We start from the raw sequence: 12,876 nt of genomic DNA, 5'->3' as shown, positions 1-12,876 counted from the left end.
CAACCGGCGACGTGTTGCCGTCGTCGTCCGTGGGACAAGGACTGGATACACAGGGGGCCACAGCGAGCAGTGGCTCATTGCAACAAGAGCTCCTCCAGATGGCGGTAGATGACTGGTACAAGGCCATGGCTGACCGGGGGCTCACCCCTGCCCTCGGTCGAGACACGACAAAATTTGAGCTGGTCGGCGGGCGGCTACGGCTGAAGGCCTACCCCAACACCGATCTCGTGAACTCTAGGACAGGAAGACCTCTTTCGCTCACCACCATAGGTGGCAAGGCTGGTGGGGGGAATATAATCTGAGAAGAGCTAGGGTTCTCGGATTGGACCCGTGCACAAGCGCGTTTGCCGGCTCAGGCCGCCTCGGCCCTCCAGACTGCTAATGCAGAGCTGGGAGAGGCAGCTGCTGCCGTAGATACTGTCGAGCTTCAGGACCTAGGGCGAACCGCAAAAGAGGCCTCAGACGCCGTCCACAAAATGGAGACCACATTCACCGACGTCGAGGTTGATGAACTCCTCGGAACAGCAGACGACCCCCTGTTCAACCTCCGTGAGCTCCGAGGCCTGGACCGAGCCCTGCAGACTATCCAAGGCGAGCTTACCAACAACCTCGCCAAACTCTCAGAACTGGATGAGCACATTGCCTTGGAGAAACGCAAGCTGGATGAAACCAACAATTCCGAAGGAACGGTCGATGAGTTCACTAGACGCCGCATCGCCGAGCGTCTGCACGACCTGCAGGATGAAAGAACCGCCCGCCTGGAGGCTGCTTCGGCGAATAGGGAGGCCCTCCGCTCTCAGATCAACCGCATGCGAGAGACCATCAATCGCGTCCTGCATAAGGACACTACGCTGGCCGAGCGTATTCGCACGCTCTTCCGTGAGCAAGGCATCACCATAGCGTCCATTCTTACGGCGGCCGGGATGGCAATCTCGACCTTGGTCCTTGCTCTGACTGGCGGTGGCGGGACGCCATCTCTCTCCCCCCCCCCCCCCAGCACCGTCTGACAAGGGCGGACTGAAAGAGTGGGTAAAAAAACACCTACAGAACCTCGGCCATGTCTTGGCCAAACTTGCTGGTAAGGCGGCTGCTGCCCTCCCGGGCGTTGTTGGCTCTATCGTTTCATGGCTCCTAAACATGTTAGGAAAGGCCGCGTCTTGGGCGGCCCAAAATCTTTGGGCTGTTGTAATCGCGGTCGGGGGGTTAGTTCTCGTGGCAGCTCGCGAGTGGTTATCTAATAAGCCAAAGCGAGGCTAGGCTAACCGCAACTGCGCCCACGATTAGGGCCGTTTTTCGTCCGAGTGTTTTAACCCTTCGGACGCGCCGCCCTTGGCACGCGACGTGTCAGCTACCCGCATTTCGTGCCGGGGTGTGCTTGTGCCAGTTCCGGAGTTCTGGGGCTTGACCAGGCCGGTCTCACCGGTGTCTGTAGAGGCGTCAGGTGGGGCCTTGACCACGTTGAGACCCAAATTCTGGTCGGCTGTGGCGATAACAATCTCATTGTTGTAGCCCGCCACACGACCGACGCGAAGTAGCATGTCGCTTGGGGCCATGTACAGGCCAATTCCGAAGACATTGTTGACCTCAGACCCAGCGTGCCGCAGGACATCCTGGTAGCGGCCGATCGCCGATGGGAGGTCCACTGGGGATGAGATGGCGTCCTCAACATTTACCACAAACTGCTTCTGCGCATCGAAAGCAGTGCCTGAGCCAAGGATACTTGTGCGTGTCTGGGCTTGCGCGCCGAGGATTGCCCAGATGTATGTCCTGATGCTGTCGTTCAGCCGCTCAACCCCTGGTCGGGTGAACCCCTCCGATTTGTCAAGGACAAATGTCTTCCAGGCCTCGTCTGCGTCCGGGGCATCTTGCTTCAAGTAGTCCACGTGGAGGACGCTGTTCGCAGTCTTTTTTGTGAATGACATCCGTCTCGGGTCGTACTGTCCCACAGGATGATAGGTATCGTTGGTCCAGTAGTTGAAGGCCTGCCCTAAACCGTCGCTTGGGCCCTGGACATGCCAGTTGGTATGGATGGGGGCGTCAAATTCCTGACAAATTCTCTCATATGCCCGGCGATCATACGGGTTGTCGGTGACGCTCCACGACTGGTCCTGGGGTAATGGTGCCTGTAGCTCCTCCAAGATCCTCCTCGTCTGATAGTATATGTGGAAACGATACAAAGACCGCAGCATTGGATCGGCGGCAGTCAAGTGGTCTTTCAGCGAAACACCACACCCTGTGGTGGCACACCATACAGCAAAGTTGAGCTGGTTCTGCCAGAACTGCATCGGGTTGGAATTCCAGGTCTGGATAAGCTTGTCTGAGGATATGTACGGTAAGCGGTACTTCTCGAACACAACAGGGTACTTAGCTTCAAACCACGCACCATTGGCCAATTGCACCTGGGTGTGGGCCTGGGTGAGTGATTGCACCGCCGGCGCGGCGGTCGTGTCTTGCAAACCTGGCCGGTATGATGCATTTCTATTGAAGCTGAACGTCTTGTGATCCATAATTGTAATATGTTTCACACATTGTCAAATGTTCAAAGCGGGGAGGCGATAAGCCTCCACCAATACATTGACAACCGCAGGGGCGACTTGCGGGTTGGTCTTCGGTCTATAACCTACAAGGTGGGGTGGTATAACATTGAGGTGGGAGAGTCGTGCTCGTGGAGGAATGGCAACAACCCCATAAACACCGTGGACATACCCCCCGGCCTGTACGGCTTTACCCAACTGAAAGATATTATCGACGGTTCTCAAGCGCAGCTGGTGGTAAGTGAGATGAACGGGCTAATCACACTAACCGTTGCAAATGGGTGGGAAGTTCTCCTATCTGTTGGGCTTCTTTCCCTACTCGGGTTGGATGGTGTTGGTGGTGTGTGGCTCGACGCCGGCTCATATGCGGGGGACCGCCCAGTAAACTTTGCGACGAGGAAGGAGCTAAAAATCCACCTTGAGCAGATCAACACTTCGAGCAACTATGCGGGCGGGGCCCCGTCTACACTTCTGACAACGGTTGGGCTCGGATGCCACTCATTTGGTGATGTCAGCACGGTTCGAAGGGAGCACCCTGAATTTAAGCGCCTCCGGGATGGTACAGTCGATGAATTGAAAGTGGTGGTGAGAGACGACACAGGAAACAAGTTAGACAACTGCCAACTTCCGATATCTGTGACCCTCGAGATTATTACTCTGTAAACATGAGCATTTACGGCCCCGACGGGTGTGAGAATAGGGAGGACACAGACCTGACTGAATATGCAAAAAAAAGCATATGTGGACACTCAGGGCGGCCGGCGGGTGTTAAAGTCTGGTGACACAATGACCGGCCCTCTTACCATAGACTCTTCAGCTGCGCCTGGAAGAGAGGCACTGGCGGCCAACACAGGCGCGGCCACGATTGTACTGGAAACTCGCGGCGTGTCAGTACAAACTGGGAACGTGGCCGTTGGAACCACCGCGGGCAGCCCCGACGTTGACATCCTTCAGACCTCAACTGTTCCAGGGGGCGGCATTCGCATCAGAAATGCGACAAATACGGCGCACTTTCAGCTCGGCTGGAACGGTGGCAGAAACTTGGAACTGCGCCACGTTGACAGTGGTGGTCAATCGTCAGTGGTTGGCCAATTTAGCCCAGGTCCTTCAGCTCGGCTGACCAACCTCACAGATCCCGCAAGTGCCCAAGATGCGGCCACAAAAAAAACTATGTCGACGCCACCCGCGACCACGTGGAACGTCTCAAGGCCGTCCTGCCAGCATCGGCGGACCGAAGCTTTCCGTCGACCGACCGGTGGACGGAAGCTCGACTTTGTTGAGCTGTCTAGCATACCCCGTTGAGGTTGGGAGACTTTCTAGACATCCATGCACACCTCGGAGCCGAATACGCCACCGACGACGATATCGGCGACGAGATTCGGGTCGTCGTGGAGGGTCGACGGCGATCGGCTGCCTGACACCAGTGTTGGTCTACATCATGGCCGGCGGGGACAACTTCGCGGAGACGGCCTACTGTGCTCTCTTCGAGCCCGTAGAAGTCGCGACGTCGGGCATTGCGAAGGTCTACCTCGAAGCGCGGGTGAAAGCCACGGCGCCGAGGGCATACCTGGCAGGGCAGTGCTCTATCTTTGTCCAGCTACATGGCGGCTAAAATACTCCCGTTAATACCTAGCGCACCCGACCTAATTGAACTTGACCCGTAAACGGACGTAGTACCCCCCCACTAGCAGTTTCTGCCACCCAGAACCCCGCACACCGACTACGAGAGAGATAGAGTTGTACATGACGCAATTACCATCAATTAAAGTTACCCATACTTGGGATAATTAAGATAATGAAGCGAGCAACTGCACCCCCTGAATGTGCCGAAGGCACTGCCAATTCACCACTCTACCCAGAGCTGCCTCTCTCTGAGAGGGACACCCCGCCGGACCAGTCTTACCGGCTTCAGGAGATCTCACAGCTAAAAAAAAGCGCCTTGAGGATGAGCGGGATAAGTGGGCAGGGCTGTACAAAAAATACCGCCGCGGAGTTAACACCCTCGACAGTGTCGACACGGCGTTGCTCACGGCCGGCATGGGGATGGGCATTGGAGGCGTGGGTCTTCTGTCCACCATCATCGCGGCCCCCGTTGTCTCGGGCCTTGAAATCGCGGCCTTGGCCTGCGGTGTCCTGGGGGTGGCTGGGAAATTTATCGGCCGGCGCCTCGCGGCCAAGGCCAAAAAGCACGACCAGATCAGGGTGTTGGCCGAGAGCAAGCTGAACACAGTTGCGGACCGCGTCTCAACCGCACTGATGGATGGTAGTATCTCTGGCGAGGAGTTCCGCCTGATTGTTGCTGAGGTCAACAAGTACGATCAGATGAAAGCTGAGATCCGTGCTGGAGCACGGAAGGCTCACGCCGCCATCGCGCCCCCGGCCCTGGACGAGGAGACAAAAAACTCAAAGATAAAAACAAAAAGCTAAAAGCTACTGCGGATGCTGGAAATCCAAAACAAAAACAGAATTACCTGGAAAAACTCAGCAGGTCTGGCAGCATCGGCGGAGAAGAAATCAGTTAACGTTTCGAGCCTTCATGGCCCTTCGGCAGAACTGAAGCATAGTTAGAAGAAGGGAGAAATATAAATTGGTTTAAGGTGGGGGGCGGGGGGCGTGGTGGGGAGAGAGAGAGACACATTGAGGGTGTGGTGATTGTGGAGATGAGCAGATAATCAAAAGATGTCACAGACAAAAGGGTCAAAGAGGTGTTTTGTCTGAGAAAAGTGCTAATTAAGAATGGAGGACAGGATATTCAAAGTACAGCTCTAGTGGGGGTGGGGTGGAAAGGCTAACAAAGTTTTAGTTTTAGATTTAAAAATAATGGAAATAGGTGGGGAAAGAAGAATCTATATAAATTATTGAAAAAAAAAGCCGGGGGGGTGGGGGGGAGGGGTGGAAGAAACAAGAAACGGGGTGGGGATGGGGGGAGGGGGAGTTTAAGATCTAAAGTTGTTGAATTCAATATTCAGCCCGGAAGGCTGTAAAGTGCCTAGTCGGAAGATGAGGTGCTGTTCCTCCAGTTTGCGTTGGGCTTCACTGGAACAATGCAGCAAGCCAAGGACAGACATGTGGGCAAGAGAACAGGGTGGAGTGTTAAAATGGCAAGCGACAGGGAGGTTTGGGTCTTTCTTGCGGACAGACCGCAGGTGTTCCGCAAAACGGTCGCCCAGTTTGCGTTTGGTCTCTCCAATGTAGAGAAGACCGCATTGGGAGCAACAAATGCAGTAGACAAAAAACTCGCTGATCCAGCGCGGCCGCGACGAGGCCCGAGCCAACTTCATAAAAAAACTGTCAGATGCGCCGTAACGTGTAGCTGTGTTTGCATTGTGGCCGGGCCACAGGAGATGTCAGACGGCCCAACGTGACCCGCCTCAGTACATCCCTTAACCCCTATTCCTGCCGAATAGAAACGAGCCAACTTTTTGTGTTTGTCCCCCTTTGAGCCACCATACTGCTGTGTTGTGTTTACATTATCCGCCTCGGCCATGTGCCAGTGTTCCTGGTTTAGTCGTGTGATAGCGTTTACTTCCTGTCCCACTTTGAGAAATTACAACACATCCTGGAGTTTTTACACGATCTTGCATCAGCTTTCTAGAAAGTTCAGTCTTGTATAATATAGCACAGTCATACCAGGATGTAGTCCATTAGGAGCTTGTATTCCGACGACTAAGGTAGGTGCTTGTTTTTAGTGGTCGTTATGTCAAGGCAATCAGATATTGGGAGTCCTGTACCATCTCCCATTGATATAGACACCCCGGATGGCAGCATTTTGGGTGCAGATTTGATGGATAATGAGACACAGTACGCATATCCATGGGACGAACAACGACGACAGCTGATTCAAGCTTACAGAGAATATCACTATGAGATGATGTTTTTTATTGAAGACCTTGACAAGGAAGGACCTGCGGGCAAGTTTATTCCAAAGAAACCAAAGGCAGATTTAAAATCGCTTCTAGAGGACCAAAAGGGGTCAAAATTACTTTCAGGCCAAGATCTTCACAAATATTTGGTTCAGAAAATTGCAACAACGGATACAGTCAACTGCCCTAAAGTGTCTGAGGTGGGTCACTTTACAAGCCTGGAAAGCATATTGAATAATCTCAAATCAGGCTATGATTTGTTAAAAAAACAAGTCTCTCTCTCTGCCTCCTTTGATTATGGAGAATGGCTTAATGTGGCATTTGAACTACACAGCATCGAAAAACTGGCCGGCAAAGTATCGGGTACATGGAAAGAATGGCTTGAGGAAAATGTTGGTATTCTAGACTCTTATGCCAGAAAACTGCGTGAAATCGCGAGACTGCTAGGTAAATATGCCCGTTTCAGGACACTAGGTCTTTCCTTTTCGGAAGTTTATCGGCGTAGAAAACAAATACAGGGTATGCTGATAACAGACAGCAGTGTGGCGCAGTACTGGCAGCAGACCAACTAGTGACATGTAATGTCAGTGTACTGTGACTCATAGTCTGCCGTTCCTACATGAACGCCAGTCAGCAGAGTTATGAAAACAAATACCACTCAACCACGAGTGCTGCTTTTTTGGTATGATTACCAATAGTTCCTTGTGTGCAGAGCACAGTGCATTTTTCAGTCCACGATTGGATTGAGGGGTTGAGTTTTGCTCACTGACTGTTGTTTGTCACTTTGTGCCCCACAGAATGACCACTAATTACAAGCACCCACTTTACTTGTTGGTATACATGCTCCGCCATGTGGGCTGATGTGTGAGGACGTTCCCGCCGTAGCCTGCGTCAGTAGCTTGCAACCTCTGGCTGCGAGTGAAGCCAACACTCACACAAGTGTTCCTGTATGAACGCCGTTGCTATGGTGAATGGGTCATATTATTTACCTTGGATACTGCGTTCTTGCAGGAACACATACTTTGAGAGCCCGGGCCGGCGAGGGTGGTGGGCCGTCCCTGGGGCTCTCGTTCTTTGTCGTACATGCTAAAATTGGGGTCTAAACAGGGGTTGGGGAGCTCGGTGGGGGGCGGGGCGATTCCCAACCGGTGGGTGCATTCGCCCCCCCTGCTGCTTGTAGCTTTAACTCCAACTCTGAGCTGCATTTCTTTGCAAGCAGTGTGGACACCTGGTCTCCAATTTTCCAGCGAAGTAAGCCTACCTGCTGTCTTATGATCTTGCCTTTCTAGCTGTTAATCCCTTAAGTCAGCATGGTCCCAATCTTTTAAGTATACTAGTCTTCAAGCTTCTTTAGTTGCATTTGTTCCATTTTCTACAGTTGAATTTTAATCTTCCCAGAACTAAAAATTCTCTATTACTATGGACTAGGTATTGATAGCATGAGGTATAATTTCCACAATCTGTCAATGGATTCTACCTGCAGCTGCAAATTGACTGAGAGTCTTCATTTCAAGATTATCATCTGAAAGGATGTAGTCCTAATGGTGTAATGAACAAGGAATGTGGTTCTTGTGTTTAGTGGTACCTGTTATTAACTTAGTCAGCTCACGAGTCTCATATGGAAATGGTCTTTGTAGTACTATTTTCATTCTTGGGAAAGTTAAAAGGGCTAATCTTTGAATTCTGGGATCTTAACAAAAATCTTGTATACACTAGTACCATGAGACATTTTGAATTGAAACCTGATTCTAGATTGAGTTAGTCCTGTCAAAATTGCTGGTCAATAGACTAGTTGTTGTCCTTGGGTGGTGGGGTGTGGAAATAAGAGTAATTAGTTAGAGAGAATCTTGAAGAACATTGATATTGGGGGAAAAAATGTTCTTTCCTTTGTAATCTAGACACTGAAAGAAAGAAAATAGCACCAAATTAAAAGTAATTAAAATTTGACTATTACAGTTTCTGGCTGGTATTTATCCAATTGGAATGGATCAATTTGATACAATAGGTCACCTTGGTTGTTCACTTCTAACTGCTCTCCTTGAAGTGGAATTAATGCTTTTTTAAAAAGTATATTTTGTGCACCAGGAGAAAGTGGCTTTCATTAGCTTGATGTCGCAAAGCATTTCACAATAAAGGAAGTGTAGTACCTATTGTAACAAAGAGAAACTCAGCAACCAGTGTGTGCAAGCGAAGTACTACAAGCAACAATGAGAGAAATGGTCAAATAACCTGTTTTACTAGTGGTTGATGTATAAATGTTGGCCAGGACATGGGAGAACCTCTTTGAATAGTGCCATGGAACCTTTCAAGCCCACTTGAGGGCAGACAGAGCCTCATTTTAATATTTCATTCTGCACCTCTAACATGCAATATCCCTTTAGTACTGCATTGGTGTGTCAGGCTAGAAAATGTGTTTGTGAATGGAGTGGATTCATGCTCATCTAATTCTAAAGTAGAGGTGCTGCCAACGAGGTAAGACTAACAAAAAGAAGTTGGAGTTTTGGAAGCAGATATTTCAAATGATGAAAGTGACCAAATGAAAGTTGGAAGGCTAAGAATTGAGTAAAAGCTTTTGTACTACAAGTGTTATATTTCAGGACAATGAGCAAAGAAAGAAAAATGACAACACAGAAACAAATACATGCAAAGCTAAAGTTAGATGATTTTTATTTTTTAAAAAAGCAATGAATATCAATGACAACTAACTGCATGCATCCCAAGGGCACAAAACGCCACAACCGTAACTCTACTAGAAGCACAAGGCTGTATGTTTACACTCCTACCAGATAGTGGAATGCTCAAATATTGGAAACAAACCAGTTGACTTTGACAGTGACATGCGTACACTGTAAAAGTAACCAAGCTTAGTTACAATGTAATCTTAGATATTCTGAACTCTGTTACACTTATTAAGCAAAGTCTGGCTAAACAGTGATTCACTTGCATTGCAATATGATTTTAAACTTGATTTTATAAAGCATGTTCAAATACTGTATGCGTAACCTTGAAATGTTATTTATTGTGTGTTCGACTCCATTGTTGACTACTCAGGCAAGTAAAGTTAATTCATTCAGTATAATCAAGATCTTAATTGTGATTAGTTTGGCTTGCATAACTGTTGCCATGATCTGATTTATCATAAGATAACTCAATGGTCAGCTAAAGTGGATACTTTATAAACCTATGATAGTGGGACCCTTGATGGAGGAAATGCAGCCAGAATACAGATGAGCTTATTCTTGAATTAGCCAAAATGGAATCCACAACCTGACAGTACGTACGTAACACATCAATATATCAGCACTTGTGAAGATTGCAAAGGTCTTATAACATAGAGATTTGGAGGACAGGTGGGGGAGCTTTGGTCATAATAGACCAATAAATCTGACAAATGAATAGTAAATATCAATCCAATTCTCTGATGTATAGGAGAGAGGGATGAGGAAGAACATTCCTTTTGGAAACTCTCATCTAAAACCCCAGTAGATAATTTATATTATTTATAATAATCTTTATATGACTTACAAGTTAGTGTTCTTTCAATCTTGCCGTCATCCGATACTTACTGCCCCTAGATTTTCAAAGATTTCTTCTGTGTAAGTCCCGTGGTCTTGGAGCCGTATTAACCCTAGTTCGAGCTTCTCCAACTGCTTGTTCCGTTGTGTGGAATAGTTATCCGACTGGCTCACTGCATTTGAGGTGGTGTATTTAGCAGTGCATAAACTGCTCTGCATAGTTCAATTCACTAGAAAAGAGTGACAAGAAGCTAAGTAATATGTTCCCAGTTTACAGTAGGCCTATAGCTTGTCACATCTCACAGGGAGTAGGCTGTGGACCACATAGAACTGGTGTTTGCATTGTCGTCATCCCTGTTTTCTAACAGCCCGACACATTCTAAATTTGGCTGTCCATGTTCAGTAAATCTAGTGAAGTGATCCTTTAGGCATGTACTGTATTATGATTCTGTTGCCCTCAATAGCTTTCTCTAATCGTAGCTCTCCGTTTAGTGTGAATGAATCACTCAAGTGTAATGCAACTCAAAACCTTGCAGGTTGTGTAAACAAACAATAAACAGGGTAAATGTTAACCCATTTTGTTCTTACATAGAACATAGGAGCAGGAGTAGGCTATTCGGCCCTTCGAGCCTGCTCCGCCATTCGTTATGATCATGGCTGATAATCCAACTCAATATCCTGGTCCTGCTTTCTCCCCATATCCTTTGATCCCTTTCGCCCCAAGGGCTATATCTAACTCTTTCTTGAAAACATACAATGTTTTGGCCTCAACTACTTTCTGTGGTAGCGAATTCCACAGACTCACCACTCCCTGGGTGAAGAAATTTCTTATCTTAGTATTCCAAAGGAAACAACCCTAGCCTAACCGATCTTTCCTCATAACTAAGATTCTCCAATTCAGACAACATCCTTGTAAAACTCATCAAGACCCTCTCTAGCGCAATCACATCTTTCCTATAGTGCAGTGACCAGAACTGCACACAGTACCCCAGCTATGGCCTAACTAGTGTTTTATACAATTTCAGCATACCCTTCTAGCTTTTATATGCAATGCCTCGGCTAATAAAGGCAAGTATGCCGTATGCCGCCTTGACTACCTTATGTACCTGTCCAGCCACTGTCAGGGATCTGTGGACATGCACTCCAAGACCCCTCTATTCTTTTACACTTCTCAGAATCCTACCATTTATTGTGTATTTCCTTGTCATGTTAGCCTTCCCCAAATGTATTACATCCAGACTGAAATCCATTTGATATTGTTCCACCCAACTGACAGGCTCATTGATATATGGGCATACGAATTAGGAGCAGGAGTAGGCCACATGCTCCGCCTTTCATTAAGATCACAGCTGATCTGATTGTAATCTCAATTCCACATTCCCATCTGCCCCTGATAACCTTTCCTCCCCCTTGTCAAGAATCTATCTACCTCTGCCTTAAAAAACATTCAAAGACTCTGCTTCCACTGTTTTTTGAGGAAGAGAGTTCCAAAGAATCACTACCCTCTAAGAGAAAAAAATTCCCATCTCTGTCTTAAATGGGCAATCCCTTATTTTTAAACAGTAACCCCTAGATTCTCCCACAAGAGGAAACACCCTTTCCACATCCACCCTGTCAAAACCCCTCGGGATTTTATGTTTCAATCAAGCTGCCTCTTACTCTTCTAAACTCCACTGGATACAAGCTTAGCCTGTCCAGCCTTTCCTCATAAGACAACCCACCCATTTCTGGTATTAGTCGACTAAACCTTCTAAACTGCTTCCAATGCATTTACATCCTTCATTAAATGAGAAAACCAATACTGTACACAGTATTCCAGATGTGGTTTCACCAATGCCCTATATAACTGAAGCATAACCTCTCTAGTTTTATATTCAATTCCCATCGCAATGAACATTCTATTAGCTTTCCTAATTACTTGCTGTACCTGCATGCTAAACATTGCGATTCATGCACAAGGATACCCAGTTCCCTCTGCATCTCGGAGCTGTGCAATCTCTCACTATTTAGATAATGTTTCCTTTTTTTTTATTCTTCCTGCCAAAACAGACAATTTCACATTTTCCCACACTCTGCTCCATTTGTCAGATCTTTGCCCACTCACTTAACCTATCCATATCCCTTTGTGACCTCCTCATATCCTCTTCAAAACTTAATTTCCTACCTATCTTTGTATCATCAGCAAATTTAGCAACCATACTTCCAGTCCATTCATCCAATTCATTTATATAAATTGGAAAACATTAAGGCCCCAGCACTGATCCCTGTGGCACACCACTCATTACATCTTGCCAACCAGAAAATGACCCATTTATGCTTACTCTCTGTTTCCTGTTAGCTAGCCAATCTTCTATCTATGCTAATACATTCCTGAAGTCTATAGCTTTCTTCTTCATTATCAACCACATTGTTCATTTTTGTTTAGTTTGAACACTTCTTAATCATACCCCTACATTCAGGTCCAAATCATTGATACATACTGCAAAAAGCAAGGAACCTAGTACTGAGCCCTGCGGAAACTCACTGGAAACAGCTTTGTTTACATATTTGCTCTTCCATTTTCCTTTGGCTGTTAGGGGTCTATAGTATATTCCCAGTAGTGTGATTGCTCCTTTTTATTCAGTTCAACCCATATGTCCTCATTTGATGACCCTTCTACCACATCATCCCTCCTATCATTGTTTCTTTAATCAATATTGTGACAACAACCCCCTCCCCCCTCCCTCCACCCCTGCTCACATCCATTTTTATGCACCTCTCTGCCTCTTCTGAAAACTATGCAACTAGGAATGCTGAGCTTCTATTCCTGGCCTCCTTTCAACCATGTGTCAGTAACAGCTCAATGTGTCAATCTGTGCGTTCAGCTCAGCTGCCTTATTCCCAAGAATATCATCAAAGTATATACCAGTTAGCATTGCCAAACTTCCTTTTTTAATCATGGGATGTGGGTGTCGCTGGCTAGGC

Source organism: Cetorhinus maximus, chromosome 11, assembly GCF_964194155.1.
Source record: "Cetorhinus maximus chromosome 11, sCetMax3.hap1.1, whole genome shotgun sequence".
Lineage (NCBI taxonomy): Eukaryota > Metazoa > Chordata > Chondrichthyes > Lamniformes > Cetorhinidae > Cetorhinus > Cetorhinus maximus.
Note: the sequence above shows the minus strand (reverse complement) of the source record.